General features: G+C 38.2%; 1 protein-coding gene across 3 annotated transcripts in view; it reads left to right on the top strand.

The window, feature by feature from the left end:
* The window catches only part of Fmnl2 (formin like 2), a 282,989-nt gene that overhangs the window by 141,511 nt on the left and 123,488 nt on the right, over positions 1 to 17,990 (top strand). The window lies entirely within an intron of this gene.

The following is a 17,990-nucleotide window of genomic DNA, read 5'->3' as shown; positions in this document are numbered from 1 at the left end:
TAGGCCTGAGTGCATTTAAAATCAGCAAAGGCAAGCAAATGTTGGTGACTTAAACTCCTTGCCCTTTTTGTCACTAGGGTATGGGGGATTTTCTTGTGGAGATAAATAGTTGGGTTGTTCCCAGGTTTGGGGGAAGGTGGCAGCAGTGGGAGTTTTGTTGAAAGCTCACGTTATTGATTCTTTTCCTTCTCAAATATAAGATTGATGTTTTGTCCTTAGAGTGCACACTGGATCCAGCTCTGTTGTAAAACCTTAAGAGTAAAAATAGCTACTGTTTGCTGGATACTTTTTAATGTGCTGGACACTGCTTTGCAATGCACAGATTAAACATTTATTTTTACAATGGCTCAGGGAAAAAAGAATACAAGAGGGCTGGTCTCCAAAGATAGGAAGTGATATTTTCTTTATTTTATTGTGAGGAGAGTGGGAGAGGAGGGGAGAAGGGTCGTAGGTGTGTAGGTTCAGTAACAGGAGGAGGAGGGAGTTCTGGTATAAGGGTTTGTTTTCTTCATGAGATAGAGGGGTGGAGGCTTTATTGAGAAGGGTCAGAGGTTGGAAGTTGAAGAGATTATAAAAGGTTGACCAGAAAAAGGCACATGTTAGTTGGCAGTGTCGAGGGACATTTGAGGGTGCTAATTGTTGCTCTGTGGTGGACCGATCTGCTTGATGTATAATCCTCTCTGTGATGATCATTTGCATGCTTATCAGACAGGGATGTATTCAAGAAAAATTATTCTTGGCATTTGTGAAAGATCGTAGGACAATTTGTTTTTTAGGAACACCACAGTAGGTATAGTGACCACTTTGTAGTCAGGGTCAACTCCAAGCACAGTGTGGGCAAGTAAGAATTTATAGTCAAGGGTAAGGGTGGTAGTCAGTGGGTAGAAAATTAAGAGGGAACATCAAGAGCAAGGTAAGGGAATTGGGTTTAAACTGACAGAATTCTTGCTGAAGGTAGATGACTGCATAGGGGATGGTGGAGGATGAGGAACTCCATTAGTCATGGAGGGTGATCAGACAGAAAGGGCTGGGAATTCTGGTTAAAGTGACCCAGCGGGGTTCTTGCTAAAACTGGATTTTACCAGGGAGCTGGGACTTGGGCATGGGAGAACCCTCACGAATCTGACTAAAATTGGGTGAAGCAAAACACCTTTATCACTGGTGATTTTGCTGGGTTTAGGGTTTTGTCAGATGGCTATGTGGAAAAGACAGGTAGTGCCTCCCCCAAGATGCTTGAGTGTATTGTCAAGAACGTTATTTAGCTGGATCATGGGTCTTAAGCTGGGTGTGGAGGGACCTGCATAAAAGAATGAATTAATCAAAGTTCTTTCCTAAGGATTAGATTGGGGAAGGTGCTGTAGTAGGAAAATATCATTAATGAGAGCCACGATGTTTGCGTAGCTGAGTTTCTACCCTTGCTTTTGATTGGTGAACTGAGTGTACATTCTTCATGGTGAAGAATAGTTGGTTCATTGCTGATCCACACATCTTTTCCAAAAGCTCCTCCTACCCATATGCAGAAAGACTTCCTAAAACTCTGTGCAGAGGCGACTTCTTAAAAATTTATCCATTGTGTCTCTATTGCAGATGTTTTTCTGTGTGTGTGTGTGTGTGTGTGTGTGTGTGTGTGTGTGTGTTTTGCACCAGGGATTGAACCCAGGGCTGCTTTACCACTGAGTTCCAAGCCTTTCTGTTTTTATTTTGAGACAGGGTCTTGCTAAATTGCTAAGTTGCTGAGGCTGGCCTTGAACTTGCTATCCTCTTGCCTCAGCATCCTGAGTCACTGGGATTATATGTGTGCATCATTGCGCCTGGCTCATGTGTGGGTTTTAAAAAGATATTTTTGTCCAAAGTTTTGAGAATTAGGTAATGGATTTTTCACTGGCTTTAAGCTGCTCTCTTGCATCACCAGTTTTATTAGCAAATTTCAAACATTATGTACATAAGTATTCGTCCCAGAGACTGGTAAGGGGTGTAGGTTTCTGGGCTCAGATCTCGGAGTTCCCAAGTTAGTTATGCTGTTCCTGGGCCTAGGAATGTGCATATTAAATACTCTTATGATACTTAGAGAAATGCTGTCATTCACCTACATCATAGGCCATAAATGTAAAAAGTACTGAAGTGTGGGGCGGGGTGGAGAAGGGAAACTGGCAAATTAATTTTGTTTCAAAATACCATTGAAGCACAATTCTTTAGATATTGAGTCAGAAATTACCTGAAGTTATTTGTAGTATTTCTGTCTTGTGGATATTATGGTAAGTCAGACATTATGTGCTTACTTTTTGGGACTTTATATTTTACCATGTCAGTTCTTTTTTTTTTTTTTTTTCTTTCCCCCTCCTATGAAGCATGAGAGGTTGGGGAGGGGGAGGAATCATCTTTTACTAGTCAATCATGAGTTTTTTGGGAAGAAAATACAATGTTGATGAATAGGAAGAGATTTTATAGAATTTTCTGAAGGGAAGTTAGAGGGGTAAAAAGGAAAAAAACAAAAACAAAACCAAAACAACAACATTAGACTTAGTGAAAAGAACCAGTTTGTAGCTACTTTAAAATGAAATAGGTCAGCATGGTGGCACACTTCTGTAATCCCAGAGGCTTGGGAGGTGGAGGCAGGAGAATCACAAGTTTAGAGTCAGCCTCAGCAACATAGAGAGGCACTAAGCAACTCAGTGAGACCCTATCTCTAAATAAGATATAAAAATAGGCTGGGGATATGGCTCAGTGATTGAGTGCCCCCTGAATTTAAAAAAAAAGACCTTGGAAAAAATGAAAGGTTTGAAATTCATGAATGAAGTGTCTTATTATTACATGCCATTGATGAAATGAAGTGTAGAGCCTGACTCATTAGTAGCCAACTCAGCCAGACGAGCTGATTCATTGTCTACCCTGTGACTTGGTAGTCACAGGGTGGACTGCAGGATTGTGTATTAGGTCACCTTGCTCCAGCCTTGTCTTTGAGAGTCTGATTTTTGGGTGTTTTTTTTTTTTTTTTTCTTTTTTAAAAATTGCAGTCCAGGATTGTACATTTCATTCTTGCCCAAACAGAGATGTTCATGCCTCATTTTCATGGGCATGGTAAGTGGCTTGTGAATTAGAGTGGCCATATCATTAGTTACCCAATTTGAAGTACTTCTGAGAAGAAAATCAATTAGTTAATAATTATGCCAGGACAACAGAATTACAGAGTAAAACTCTACAATAAAATTAAATTCTATCAAATGATTTGAAATTGTGTTTAAAAGATTTCTTCAGAAATTATTTAAAAAAATGAATCTCTTATTAAGCAACTTAATAAATTATCCTAATAATTCAGTGGTCATTTGAAAAACTACATACAAATTACAAGAAAAGAACTTTCATTTTATTCTTTAAAAAAATCACAAACAGAACTGGGGCTGTAGGTTAGTGGTAGACCACTTGTCTTGCATGCACAAAGTGTCCTTGGTTCAGTCCCCAGCACTACCAAAAATAAAAATTAAAAAAAAATTATAATCACTTAAAATATAACATGTATATCTGCTCACTACACAGCTTTTTAAACCTTGAATTCAGATTGCCTAGAATCGCCCTCATTTCCTATTGAATTTTTATTTTCTTCTGTTACTTGCCTTTTATTGCAACAACGACTAAAAACCAATTTTACAAAGGTAAGACACCATGGAAAGCAATGTAGCATGACAAAAAGTAGAAACTGTCTATCTCAGGCTAAAAATTTCAGAAACCATTCTATAGTTTCAGTTTACTGTAGAGCGTTTAGGGTGCCTTGACAATCTGTTTGGGAACCATAGACCTACATATTTTGATATAGTTCATCATTTAACTAGTAGCTACACATGCATTGTATTATGCTTATGAGTAGAAGAAATTCTTATTATGTGATGTGTGTGAGATGCTCCCAAAGCACTGTGTTAAAGAATTCAAGATGCCCCAGTGCTTCATCCTTTTCTTTCTCCTGTTTGGTTGTAATGTATTCTAGTATTCAGTAGCTAAAATTTATTAAATGCTTGCTTCAGGCATTGAGTTCAGTGATATGTTTTACATGTGTTGAGTCATTTAATTTTTCTTTTTCAAATGTCTGCAAATTCACATTAATTTTTGTTAATATTTGTCAGAGCAACTGTGTTGTATAAAGCCTCTTCCGTCAGTTTCCTCTAGAAATTTCCTTGGAATTGCTGGTATCCTCATTTTACAGAGGAAGAAGAAACTAAAGTTCAAAAAAGTTAAGTGACTTGACAGTCAAACTGCAGATAGTTTTAGCTTTAGATTGTAAAATCAAAGCTCATTTTTGAACTCTGGAGACTAGAAGAACATTTGTCTCTAGCCACAGCTTCTTCTGTACACACTATTCCCAGTGCATGTGTCTCCTGCTGTGAGAAGGACTTTCCATATTTTATGGTGATCCTGACAGTGAGATTTTGTTTGTTTGTCTTCTCATTCTTAGACAAAAGCATCGAGAATCAGAAAAATTTAGTTCATTGCCAAAATGAACTGCTAGTAATTGGAGTGGGACTCCAGGTCTAAGTGATTCCAACTGCCAAGCTTATAGTTGTAATTTATTGTGATGACCAGAAGACTTTGTAAAATCCTTGTCATTTCGGAGTCATTGAAGAAAGAGTTATGATAATATGTTTTGTGTTAATATACTTGATAACCCTATTTATTTAGAAATCATGCATGGTATGTGTGGCACCTCTGTATTAAATAGTGTCCCTATTGCCCAACCAGAGTAACAGAGAATATATTGTGCTTGCCATTTATAAATATATGTATAGGGGCAGAGAGAGGATGAATGGGCCCATTTGTCAGTGGCTGGCCAGTGGCTGGCCAGTGGCTGGGAGGGTGCAGTGCAGCAGCACTAGGCCATCAGACCCCTGAGATAGCACGGGGGAGGGGAGGGGTGCATAGGTTTCAAAGGCTTATTTAGAAGGAGAGTATTAGGTAGTTTTTTTAAGTCATAAATTGGAAATCCTCGATCCTCTTACTTCTCTTTACTGTATAATATTGAACGGGCTCATTTTGTACTTTGAGTTGAAATCCTCTCAGGAAGAAGACAGATCTGAGCCAGAGGCTTATTACAAGTTGGCAAAACTTCTTGGGCGACAAGCAACATTAGGTTGCTAGAAGAATTGTATTGCATTATTCCCTGTGTCCTAGATTGGTTCACTTTAGTTGGGTATGGCTCATCTCTTGAGTGAGGAGAGTGGAATTGTTATAGAATGTAAGAATGCAAAGATTCAATGGCCACTGTAGTATTTTGGCATTTCTCCAAATACTTATAACTCTCTTGGAGAAGCATAAGTGTGCTTTGTAGGAAACAAAAGTGTTTACATCCAGAACACATCAAGTGGGTGTGCTGAGTTCAGCAGCCAGGGCCATGTCCCCCAGGCCTACTGTTGTGGTTTACTCAGCTGAGGAGCACAGAGAATCAATACAGTTAAGTGCCCCTGCCCCACTTCATCTTTCTTGTGTGTGTGCTTTCTTGTTCCTTCTTCTTCCACACAGTCAAGTCTAGCACTTAAAATTGACAAGTGCATACCCTGGGGTCTACCATTTCTGTTTCCCAGGAGTTCATTGTCTGTAAATAGGTCCCTTTTGGTAGGGACCTACCTTGCTTTGCTTGCTGTTTGAAGTGCAGATGTGACCTTGCTACTTTGTTTTGGGTCAAGACCAGATCATACACACCATGGTAGTATTAGAATGCAAAACCAGGAATAGCTCAATGACACAATTGTTTTTAAAGACATTTAAAAAATTTTTTTAGTTGCAGATGGACACAATACATTTATTTTATTTATTTATATGGTGCTCAGGATCGAACCCAGTGTGCCACATATGCGAGATCCTGTCTCAATCTAAAAAAAAAAAAAAAAAAAGCGCTGCAGATATAGCTCAGTGGTAGAACACCCCTGGATTCAATACCTAGCACTCCCCACTCCCCCGCAAAAAGAATCACATAGTGTCTCTACATACAAGACCAGCCATGATAAGCAGGAAAATTAGGAAATCTTTCATGGCTTAATTCCTTAAGATGTCATAAAACCAGAATGCCCAAATAATTCACATTAAGAACAAAACAATTCAGCACTGAGCTATATCTGCAGCCTTTTTTATTTTTTATATTGAGACAGGATCTTGCTAGGTTGCCAAGGGTGGCCTTGAATTTGCTATCCTCCCACTTCAACCTCCCTAGTTGCTGGGATTACAGGCATGCAACTGTGGGATTCTTAAAACAGTCCATCAAGACTGATAAACACGCGTCATGGTAAAACCTTAAGTGCTGCCAGTATAATTGTCTTTGTTTAAATAGTATAGTTTTATTTTAAAATATGTCTTCTTCATGAGCTAGTAGTTTTATTTTTAGACTTCCAGTAATTTAATCGTAGGACATCATTGAGTCCCCAAAGGTTTTTCCACTTCCTACTGTAATTAAATACTGGCTTTTATTAATTTGAATTGGCAGCCTATAAAACAGGCACCATGCCTCTAATAATTGGCAGTATGACGTGGACATGGAAATTTTGGAATTTGGAATTGTGGAAGAAGGAAAGTCATGCGCTGGGGGAGCTAAAATACCATCAGCAAGAATATTAGTTCTCTAATAACAAATTACTGGATACAGTGGTTTAAAACAACTGGGTATTATTATCTTATAGTTTTGTAGTTGAGAAATTTGTCACAAGTTAACTGGCTCAAATCATGGTCCCCTCCTGGCTCCATTCATTTTGAAAGCTCTGAGGGAGAATCACTGCTCTGTCATTTCTGAGAGGCCGTCTGCAGCCCTTGTCTTCTGGCCCCTTCTTCTGGCCCCTTCCTCTGTCTTCAGAGCCAACATCGATGATCAAGTCCTTCTCACATAGCATCACTATGACTTCTCCCACCATCCTAAGCTATTTTTTGCATTGTGGTAAACTATACATAGCATAAAGATAACCACTTTGACCAATTTCAAGTATACAATTCAATGTCATGAATGCATTCAAATATCATACAACCATCACTCTACACATTTCCAGTTTTTTCAACACACTAAACACAACTTTGTACTTGTCAAATAGTAATCCTGTTCTTCATTCCTCCGTGTCATTGGTAACCTAGTTTTTGTCTGATTTTTGCCTATTCTAGATATTTCAAGTACGTGGAATCATGCAGTATTTGTCCTTTCTGGTTTCTTTCATTTAGCATATCTTTATGGTTCATCCATGTTGTCTTTTACTCCTTTTAATGGCTGAAAATACACCTTTGTATGTATATGTCACATTTTGTTATCCATTCATCTACTTTTGGACCCTTGGGTTGTTTCTACCTTTGGGCTGTTCTGAATATTGCTGCTATAGTGTTTCTTTGAATTTGTTTTCAGTTCTTTGGGTATATTTGGTTATCTGTTGAGTCTATCTTTAACTTTTTAAAGAAGTAATACACCTTTTTCCATAGTGGGTATACGTCATTACATTCCTAAAAATAATTTTTAAGGATTCTACTTTCTCTGTATCTTCCCCAGTGCTTCTTTTTCTTTTATAAAAGATTGTTTTTACACTTCTTTTAAGGATCTGTGTGAATATGTTGGTCCCACCCAAGTAATCTAGGAATATCTCCCCATTTTAAGATTCTTTAAAAAAAAGTATATTTTTAAAATTGTAGATGGATACAATACCTTTATTTTATATGGAGCTGAGGATTGAACCTAGTGCCTTACACATGTGAGACAAGTGCTCTACCACTGAGCTACAACCCCAGACCCTTAGGATTCTTAATAATACCTGTAAATAAAATCTTTTTTAAAAAACAAAGATGTTGTGTCCGCCAATAACTTAAAAATAAATATTAAAATTCTCTCTCTCTCACTCTCTCTTTAAAAAAAAAAGAATGGACTGAATAATGAGGGTGCGTGTGCACATATGCACACACAAGGATTTTCTCCAAGACAAGCCTGAGAGAGGGCTTTGAACACAATAAAAAATCTTTATTAAGATTTAAAAAAAATAAAAAAATAAAAAAAATAAAAATATATTTATTTTTTAGTTGTAGATGGACATAATACCTTATTTTGTTTATTTATTCTTATGTAGTGCTGCAGATCAAACCTAGTACCTCTCATGTGTGTGAGGCAAACACTCTACCATTGAGCCACAACCCTAGGCCCAATAAATCAAATCTTAATGGAAATATATTCACAGGTTGTTAGGATTAGGGTGAGGAAATATTGGGGAACCATTACTTTCCATATTATAGTGAGTCTACCTTTGAAGTTCTAGTTACTTTGTAAATTAGGAGCAGCTAAATTTGAGGCTATAACTTTTGATCATGATGTGGAGAGATACTCATTTTTAAGACAAAAGAATACTTTTTCTCATTGTCTCAGAAGATTTGACCCTAATTGACTGAACTATTTTTTTTTGGTGATCCTCATCATGAGATTGAAGAGTGTGAGGTAGAGAGTTTGGGTTGATGGTGAATATGAGATTCAGTAGTCATTTTCAGAACAACTGTTAGGAGAGGGAGACTAATGATGATCCTAATCAATTAAAGGGGAAATGGGGGACTTCTTTTTAGTAGAGATTGGGGGAGAATGAGGCCAGGATTTCCGAGGAATAGAACAGGTGAAAAGATATATTGCTTTCACCATAGGTGAAAATCAAAAAGCTTAGGCTTGATTGTGGTAAAATCTCCTGGCAATCTAATAGGTTATAATCTGAATTTTTGTTGAGGGCCACAGCCAGTCAGGGATGATGCATGGCATTCTGCCAGAAGGGAGTGGTTGAGAGCCATTGAGATGATGATGGTTATGTTAAGCTGTGTATTCAGTTGTATATGGACCCCTGCTGTCCTGCAATAGGGTGGCTCAGGAATAGGGCGGTTCCTGCTGCCTCTGCCCTCTACTTTGGAGTTCCCATGAGAGTGGGGTAGGCACCGAGCCTGGGGGAGAGCTGAGAGAGTTCTCGGAGAGTGTGCTGGAGTGCTGGTGGAGCCACGGCAATAAAGTTTCCTGTTTGAACATACAAGTGCTTTGTGGCGGCTCGGTGATTTGTGCCCAGCTAGACTGCGGCAAATTTTGCCGTCAGTGATCAAAACGCTTTTGCTCTACAGAATTTTATGTCCTTGGAAGTAAATATTTATCAGTTGAATAAGAACCCTTTCTCTGTATTTTGACTCAGTTTGGTTTGTGTCATTAAGCCTAGTACTTGAATATATTTGGTCTCATATTGTCTAATGTTTGCTTGTGAAGGTGTTCTCTCACTAGTCAAGTGAGGACTCATGTTATTGAGGCCTGGCTCACAGATGTCTGCATGAGCACACTGCTCCTGGCACAGCGGTTGGCACTATGTAGGTGAAGACTGTGAATTCCAGAATATGTCAAGGGATCAGATATCAGGCCTCTAATGAAATATGAGGCTTGAAAGAAATCGAATAAGTGATAATTTCCATTATTACCTGTACTTGTATTTGTATGTAATAGGAATCTGTATGTCAGGAACTGGCATCATGGCCAGAAGAGTGATATGTGGTTTTGATGTTTGTTTTTGATCACTTAATCCAGTCATATAGTAGTAAGAAGATGGACTGCAGGCAAACTGGTCCCCTGTCACTGCCGCTGTAGGGATACGTTTCTGCTTTTGTGGATGAGATTGGCTCTCCCACTGACTTTCACCCACATTGGTGATAAAAAACCTTTCAATTAAATAGAAGTAATATTAATAACCTCTTTTTCATTCACATTTTAAAAGACAGCAAAAATGTGACTAATTTAAAACATTCACATGAGATTTGAGAAGTGTGTTTGGGTTTTGTTTACAGATAAAAAACCAACGTTCCATTTCCCAGAGGTTCATTAATTTAACAAACAAAACGAGTTGTTTTATGAGGGTGAAACCCCAAATCAAGGAGGAGAGATGAAGAGAGTGGCAAGTGGTGATACTTCTTATGGCAGTAAGAAAACTGTAGAGTCAGGAAAAGAGACTTATGAAAGTGTAAGAAATTCATATATTCCTTGAAGTTAGAATAATTAGAATAATATCTAATATACGTTGAATGCTAACTGTGGGAGTTTGTGCTACTATTTTACATGTATTATTTGATTTGATTTACTCAAATATATTTGTGTGTGTGTGTGGTGTGTGTGTGTTCATTCACACTACATGTGAATATACCTGGACACATGTAAATGATAATGAAGAAAGTAGTCGACATGTCCTCCTGGATTCTATTTTTTACCAACTTTATTGTGATATAATTGAACAAATAATAGTTACATGTATTAAACTTTATGACTTAATATTGGTATACGTATGCATCATAAAATGATCACCACAGTCAAGCTAATGAGCATGTCCATCACCTTCATAGATACCACTTTATTTCCCTCCTCCTTGTGTGGGTGGGAGGTCGGGTGTGAGGGCACTTAGGACCTGCCCTCTTAGCAAATTTTAAGTAGACAGTAGAGTATTGTTTAGTCACCATGTGTACACTAGATTCAGAGCTTATACTGATTACCACTCACTTCCTTTGACCAACATCTAACTTCCCCTTTGGCCTGGATTCTCTGCTCTTCCACTATATTATCCAGTTGTATGAATCTGGACAAATGTCTTCACCATTTTCAATCTATCTGGTCACCTGTAAAAGATAGGTGTTTATGGTTATAGAAGAGCTAAAATATAATAATCATACCATCCAGCTCTGTACTTCTCTGTCACACAGAAGTTATGTAATCACAAAGAAGTTATGTGGTCAAAAAGTATAGATTTATATGTTTGATTATAAAAAAGTGACATAAAAGAGTCAATTTGTATCTCATTCAATATGTAGAAAAAGAAAGCCTTCTATGAAAATAGCGTGGAATCAAAATTGTGAATGGGAGATAAGAGGCCTCATTCTCCAGAAAAGTCAGCTTTCCAGTCAGATTTTATTTTATAGAGGTAACTAGATTAGGGAGACTCATTTCTCCCTTTGTGGCTTTGCTGACCACAGTGAATGATGTTAATACCTTTGATGATTTAATAAAAATAGCAGTGACAATGAAAGATGACTGACTGTGATGATTCATTCTGGGGAGCTATTTGGTTGGCTGCCTGAGTCCTGTGCCAGGAAAGAAACTGAACACATTTTAGCAGCATCCTTGAGGCTAGGAAGATGTTCAAACTTAGATGCCAGGTAGTTGCCTAGACCATTGAATATAGGTCATGGGAGGAGACAGCTTTTGAGTGAGTTAACAGAAGGGTGGGCATGTGTTGACTGCCAACCACACTCCTGCTGCCCTCCTCTGTTGCAATTTTGAAGCAAACTCAGGAGAATTGGCACATCACTCAGGACCAAGTAACTTGACCTGTTCTGCTGATAATGGTGTAAGCTGAACACAGCAATGTGGGAAGAATCAATGGGAAGGTTTGTTTGGTCGCTTTTTATTTTTATGCATTGTAGTTGTGTACAGTGGTGGGATTTGTTATGTATTCATCCATCCATACAATGTAACAATATATTTTGGCCAGTATCATTCCCCAGTAGATCCTTTTCCCCTTCCTGCCTCCCTCCCCTAGTCCCTTTCCTCTACATTTTAGATCTCTCTTTGATTTTTTTTTAAAAAATTTTACTTACACATAGTAGTTGTGTAATTCTCAATAGAGGAAGGAGAATTGGGAAGGAAAGAAGGAAGAAAAAAGGGTTTCCCCTTTATTCTTGGGATTAAAATTAAATTCCAACTTTGCAATTTTAAAGCAAACTCAGGAGAATTGGTATATCACTCAGGACAAAATTTTGTCAAAATTATACATGCTTGGAATTTAATTTTAATCCCAAGAATAAAGGGGAAGCCCTTTTTTTCTCCCTTCTTTCCTCCCCAATTCTCCTTCCTCTGTTGATCTTCCCTTTGCTTGTTTGTTTGTTTTTGATTCATGCTTTTACATATACATAAAGGTGGAATTCTCTGTGGTATATTCATACATGCTTATGACGTGATTTTTTTTTTCAAGACATTCCATATTTCCTCACCTTTCCATCCCTCTTCTCTCCCTCTTGATCTCTTTATTCTACTCCACTGATCTTCCCTATATCTTTATGATATCCTACCTCCTCTCCTCCACTTTCTTTCCCTTTTGTTTTTCCACATATGAGACAAAGCATTGGCCCCTTGATTTTTTTTTTTTTTTTTTTTTTTTTTTTTTTACCCCCCAGTCTGGCTTATTTGACTGAGCATGATGTTCTCCAGTTCCATCCATTTACTGGCAAATGCCATAATTTCATTCTTCTTTATGGCTGAGTGATATTCCATTGCATACACGCGCGTGCGTACGCGCGCGCACACACACACACACACAGAGTCTCTTGATCCATTAATTTATAGCAGATATCTGGGCTGATTCCATAATTTGGTTCTCGTGAATTGTGTTGCTATAAACATTGAGGTGACTATATTACTATTAGTAAACCAATTTTAGATCATTTGGAAATTTACCAAGGAGAGGGATACCTGGTCACATGGCGGCTCCATTTCTACTTTTTTAAAGGAATCTCCATACGGCTTTCCAGAGTAGTTCTACTAATTTGCAGTCTCACTAACAATACTTGGGTGTACCTATTTGCAGTCTCACCAACTATACTCAGGTGTGCCTTTTCTTCCACATCCTCAGCAGCGTTTATTATTATTTGTGTTCTTTATAGTTGCTATTGACTAAAGTGACTTGAAATCTCAGTGTAGTTTTGATTTGCATTTTCCTCATTGCTAGAGACACTGAACATTTTTTCATGTATTGTTGGCCATTTGCATTTCATATTTTGGGAAATATCTATTTAGTTCTTTTACCTATTGATTGATTGATTATGTTATTTGCTTATTGGTGTTAGGATTTTTGAGTTCTGTATATGTTCTGGATGTTAATCCCCTATCAGCTGGTAAAGATTTTTTTCCCTTCTTTGTCACCTGGTTGCTTTAAGGACCCCTAAAAAGGCTTTTTTTTTTTTTCCTTAGATATTTATTTCCTCAGCAGGTGACTTCTCACTGCCTCTTGAGTAACTTAAATTCTGGTCTGCCGTCACCTCACTTGGTCTTATGTGTGCTCACAGCCCTCTCTTTTCTTTATTCATATCTTTGTTCACACCTTTATCTGCAATAATGAAAGGTTGTATGAATAATATCTACGTGCTGAGGGATTTCCATGTGCTTTCTTTTATGGGCATTGTCTAGCTTCTTTTTTCTCAGACTCCACAGGCAGGTAATGTCATTATTATTGTCCCCATCACCACCATCACGAACCCTTTCATTACACCAGTTGAGAAGCAGATTTAGTTGAAATAATTGACCCAAGATTATGCTGTTAATGGATGGTAGATATATAATTGCATCTCACAAATATGAATAGCCACTCTGTGCCATTCATTGCCCGTCTTTGCCCTCCTCCCCACACACCCAGGCCAAGCACAAAGCATGCCCTGCTTTACGTAACAGAAAGTAACTGCCTTCCTCTGAAGCTGTCATCTGAAGCGCTGTGTTTTGGATTGGTGAATTTACCTTTTCTCTTGCTTCATTTAGTCTTCATCAAAGCCTGAGTTTAACTCACATTTGTCTCTGCACCTTGATTTGATTGTTGTCAGGGTTTATTAAGTGTTTTGTGACTTGCTGCCACATCTTGCTGTCTACTTTTAGCCTGGCCACTTTTGTTGTCATTTACATTTTTTAAGTTCTTTGAAGTTTGTATTGAAATGTCAGTATTTTATCTGAAAATATCAGTAGCCTAAATAATACCATACACTTTCACCTTTACATGCTGATTACTCTGTCTCTGAGTATTCAGGTTTAATTGTCAGATTGCTTAATTCAGACAAGTCAGGTTTTTAGAAGGGTTTCAGCTTTTGTGCCATGGAAAAAGGGTGATCAGCCCTGCCGTTTGAGACCTTGCTTGCCCCCTATGTCATGCATAGAGGAGTTACTTACCCCTCTTGACCTTCACTTTCCTTTCTGTTAAGTGGGGATGATAATGCCTACGTGTCAGGATTATAAGACAAATTAAATTGGATAATGCATGCAAAGAGCCTTAGTGCCTGAGATCTCTCAGACCATCATTAAATATATGTCTTACTGATTTTGAACCTTCTCTTTGATTCTGACCTGATTCTCTGACCTTTAGATTTGTATTACGTATATTAGCTTTTTGACTCTAGATTATTCATTAAATTGGCTTTTTGATTTAAATAGTGTGCTTCTTCATCACCAGTAGTAAGTGGTAGTCAGGGTTGGAATCTAGTGAGCCCAATTTCAGCACCCACCTAATAAAGTCTTGCCCTACACTGTCCTTACAGAACTCTGAGATATTCCTTACAGAACTCTGAGATGGTCTAATTTATTGTAGCTTGGAACTTGTACAATCTAGAAAATAGATAATTAGTGTCCACTAACCTTTTCAACTCAAATATCATATATCTTCAGTGGGACTTTGGCAGGACTGGTGTGCAACAATGTTATGATTAAATTGTTTCATTTGCCTACAGTGCAGATGTTCTGGCACATGGTCAAAGTCCAGTAAATGTTAAATGGGTGATGGATCACAAGAAGAAAAAGAGTCCTGTCTCACAGATATCCCTAAGTTTGGGTGAAGTAGAGCTGTCACTGTGTTAGAAAACTTGGAAATTGATTTACTTTTTCAGCCAAATAGAAGAGCAGACCATTTTTATACAGGGAACAAAGGGATTTGGAGACAGAGCCAATATTTTTCTCAGAAAATAACTTGGACTCTTTTGTGCATTACCTGTGTAAACATTTAGCTTAGACTCTAGAGTCCTGCCCTTTATAGCACAAAAGGAATGAGTTTACTCTAAAGAAATTTTGGAGCAGTTATGACCAGCTAATCACAACATCCCTGAGCTTCAGACAGGCCTCTGTGGAGTATCTGATTTTAAATAGAACTGCTTCCTCCTAGTCCCTGTAGAATTAAGCTTTATAGTGTACACCTGAGCAACTCAGAGTATTGACTCATGAAAGGAGTTATTTGAGATGCTTGGTGAATGATTACCAAGTATAGTTTTAGTTCTGATGTATTGATGTTGAGCTACTTTTCCTGGCAATAACCAGTTATCAGGCTCAGAATCATTTCCTAAGGCTCTTCTTTAGGGAAATATATATCTTTCTTCTGACCCCCACAATCATGTACGTGCCTACCTGCTTGACTGTCCGCCTGGGCATCTCATCGTCATCACAGACCCAGACAGGGCTACTGGGAAATCTTATTCTTTCCCACCTTCTCAAGATTTATGCTGCCTTTTCTTGGGTATCCCTTTGATAAAATGGACTTCTATGTACCTAGTAACTCAAGCTGGATATGTCACTAGGCATTATATTGGGATTGAACTCAGGGACACTTGACCACTGAGTCACATCCCCAGCCCTATTTTGTATTTAATTTAGAGATAGGGTCTCACTGAGTTGCTTAGCGCCTCACTTCTTGCAGCCCTTAGGCCTCACCAGCGAGTTTCACGTAATATTTCTCTCATCTATCTGCTTTTCTTCATTTGATGTGCCACCAGCCTCATCCAAGCCACCATCATTCACTTGAATTCCTGACCTGGCCCCTTCATGGCCTCTCTGCTTCCACGCTTGCTATGTAACCACTCCTCTGTGTAGCACCTTTGTAAAACAGTGTGCTTGTGTATGTCCTTATTTAAAAGCTTTCAGTGCTTCCCATTGCACTTCAGACAAAAATCAAAATTATTGGCCTTGACCTGCATGTCTTGGCATGATATGGCTTTGATTCACATGTCCGAATTCATCTTTCTCTCATTCTTTCTCTTTTACTTTCTTTTTGGCCAAACTGGTTTTCTTTGTGCTCTCTGAAAACACCAAGTTTTTTCTTGCCTGAGTCTCCAATATTTTTGTCTGCCCAGCGTGCTTTTGTCCACTCTTGACTTGACGGACTCCTCCTCCTTCATTAGGATTCATATTAATTGCTACTTTTTCCCTAAGTGTCCTTTCCCAATCCTCTAATTTAAACCTACAGTCTAATAACCTCTCTCAAGATTTGCCAGAATTTAAAAAACTCTGCCCTTTGTGTGTCTAGTTTCCCCTTTGTCACCCAGCACGGCACAGAATGCTTGTGAAGGAGCAGTGCTTCATGACCATTTGTTGAATGGAAGATTGTTTAATCAAAATGAAAGATGGGGTTGGGACTATATCTTAGTTGGTAGAGTACTTACCTTGCATGCACAAGGCCCTGGGTTCAATCCCTAGCGTGTGTGCGCGCATGCGCGCGCGCACACACACACACACACACACACACACACACACACACACACACAAAACCCAGAAAGTTGGTCTAGAAGGAGCATCTTACTTTTCTCTTTGCAGTAAACACAGAGCCATCTAATTCCTGTAGCAGAGTTTCCTGACTGCTTCCACAAGTGTCCAACAGAGTCCTAGTAGGAGGTTGTTGGTTATTTGCCTTTTTGCTTTGCCACAGAAGAACTTGATGGTACTTTTACAGCATGTCCTTGGGAATCTAACAGACTTAAGTGTTGGTCCTACTGCTGATTTTTGCATCCTTAATCGATTTCTCCCGGGTCTGTTTCCCAATCCATTAAATGGAGAAAGAAAGTTTTATCTATCTCATATTCTTATGAAATAGAATATTAAGCAAGGTTATATATTTACAATGCCTAATATAGTGCTTTGATACCTTGTAGGAGTTCAGGCATTCTTATTTCCTTTATATCTCAAGAAATTAATAAGGAATCAAGGAAAAGAAAACTCATTTAACTTACCTTGTTTCTATTTTCTGCATAATCATTCTGAGAGGTACTAACCTGAGGGTCAAAACTGGTATAAGGGGAAAAAGTCCATCTCCAGGGTAAAATAAGCAAAGGTAGACTGGTTATTTAACAGTAAATAATATTCCATCCCCAAAAGATACACATGGAATTCTCCTTTGCCTTATTCCAGGTTGTTGAATAATACTGTTGGTTGTTGTTTAATACTGTTAAATTGTTATAACTAATAAATGTAAGTAGGTGTTTTCTATTCTGGTTTAAGTAGATATTCCATGGAGACAGATTATATGAAAGTGTTTTTCCTATTTAGATATTTTTGTATCTAAGAAGCCTTAGGAGTACCATTGAAAACTCTGGAGTCCAAAGCTGTTCAATTGATATTCTCAGCTTTGGGGGTAATTTAAAAATTAAATATTTGGAAAACAGACTATTAGTTTTAAAATATGACAGATTAGATTAAAATTAATAGTTGTAGATCAATTCAAGGCATACCAATCTGAACATTAGATTTAACCCAGGCAGTTTCTCTTAAATTCAATCTATCAAAATCATCAAGTTGAATTTGCCATTAAGTTAGAGTAGTTCACCTACTTTTGCCTCTATTGAATTTGTTTTGCCCTTTGACATGCAATAGTAACCAGGCTAAGGGAGCTGTTTCACTATAAGCCATGTCCTCTAGAGAGCTGGAGTGTTGAATATTAAAAGATCAAGACCTTTGCTTTTGTCTACTAAAATATTGATCTAAATCAGGAACTGCATTGTAGTTGATCCATATGTTTAATGTGCTGGTGCCAGAGCATGGGCCAGACAATTAATATTCATAATACATTAATTAACTACTTAGCTCAGTTGTTTAGAGCATGGGAACTTTGGGGCAGCCAAGGGAACAGATTGGAATTCCTTCTGGGGCTCCCTCACCCTTCCTCACCCTTCCTTGTTCTGTTGTCACAAATATCTTAGCTCAGACTCAAGCTTAAGGATCTTGAAAATGCATATGATTGGTCATTTGAACATAGATTCATAACACATGAATGTGTAGGAAAATGCATGAGCAGCACTACAGAAGATGAGTTAACAGAGGGGTTGTATGAATGCTGAGGTGAGGACATTTCATTCGACTCAGGGTCAGTCTCTCATCTGCAAACTCAACTCCATATACCAGTGTAGCTGACCTAAGAATTAAGGTCGCTAATATTTACATGTCTTGAAGGACAGAAAACAATTCTGTTGTCATTTTCAAAAAT

Source organism: Callospermophilus lateralis, chromosome 9 (assembly GCF_048772815.1).
Source record: "Callospermophilus lateralis isolate mCalLat2 chromosome 9, mCalLat2.hap1, whole genome shotgun sequence".
Lineage (NCBI taxonomy): Eukaryota > Metazoa > Chordata > Mammalia > Rodentia > Sciuridae > Callospermophilus > Callospermophilus lateralis.
This window is presented reverse-complemented; position numbering and strand designations above follow the sequence as displayed.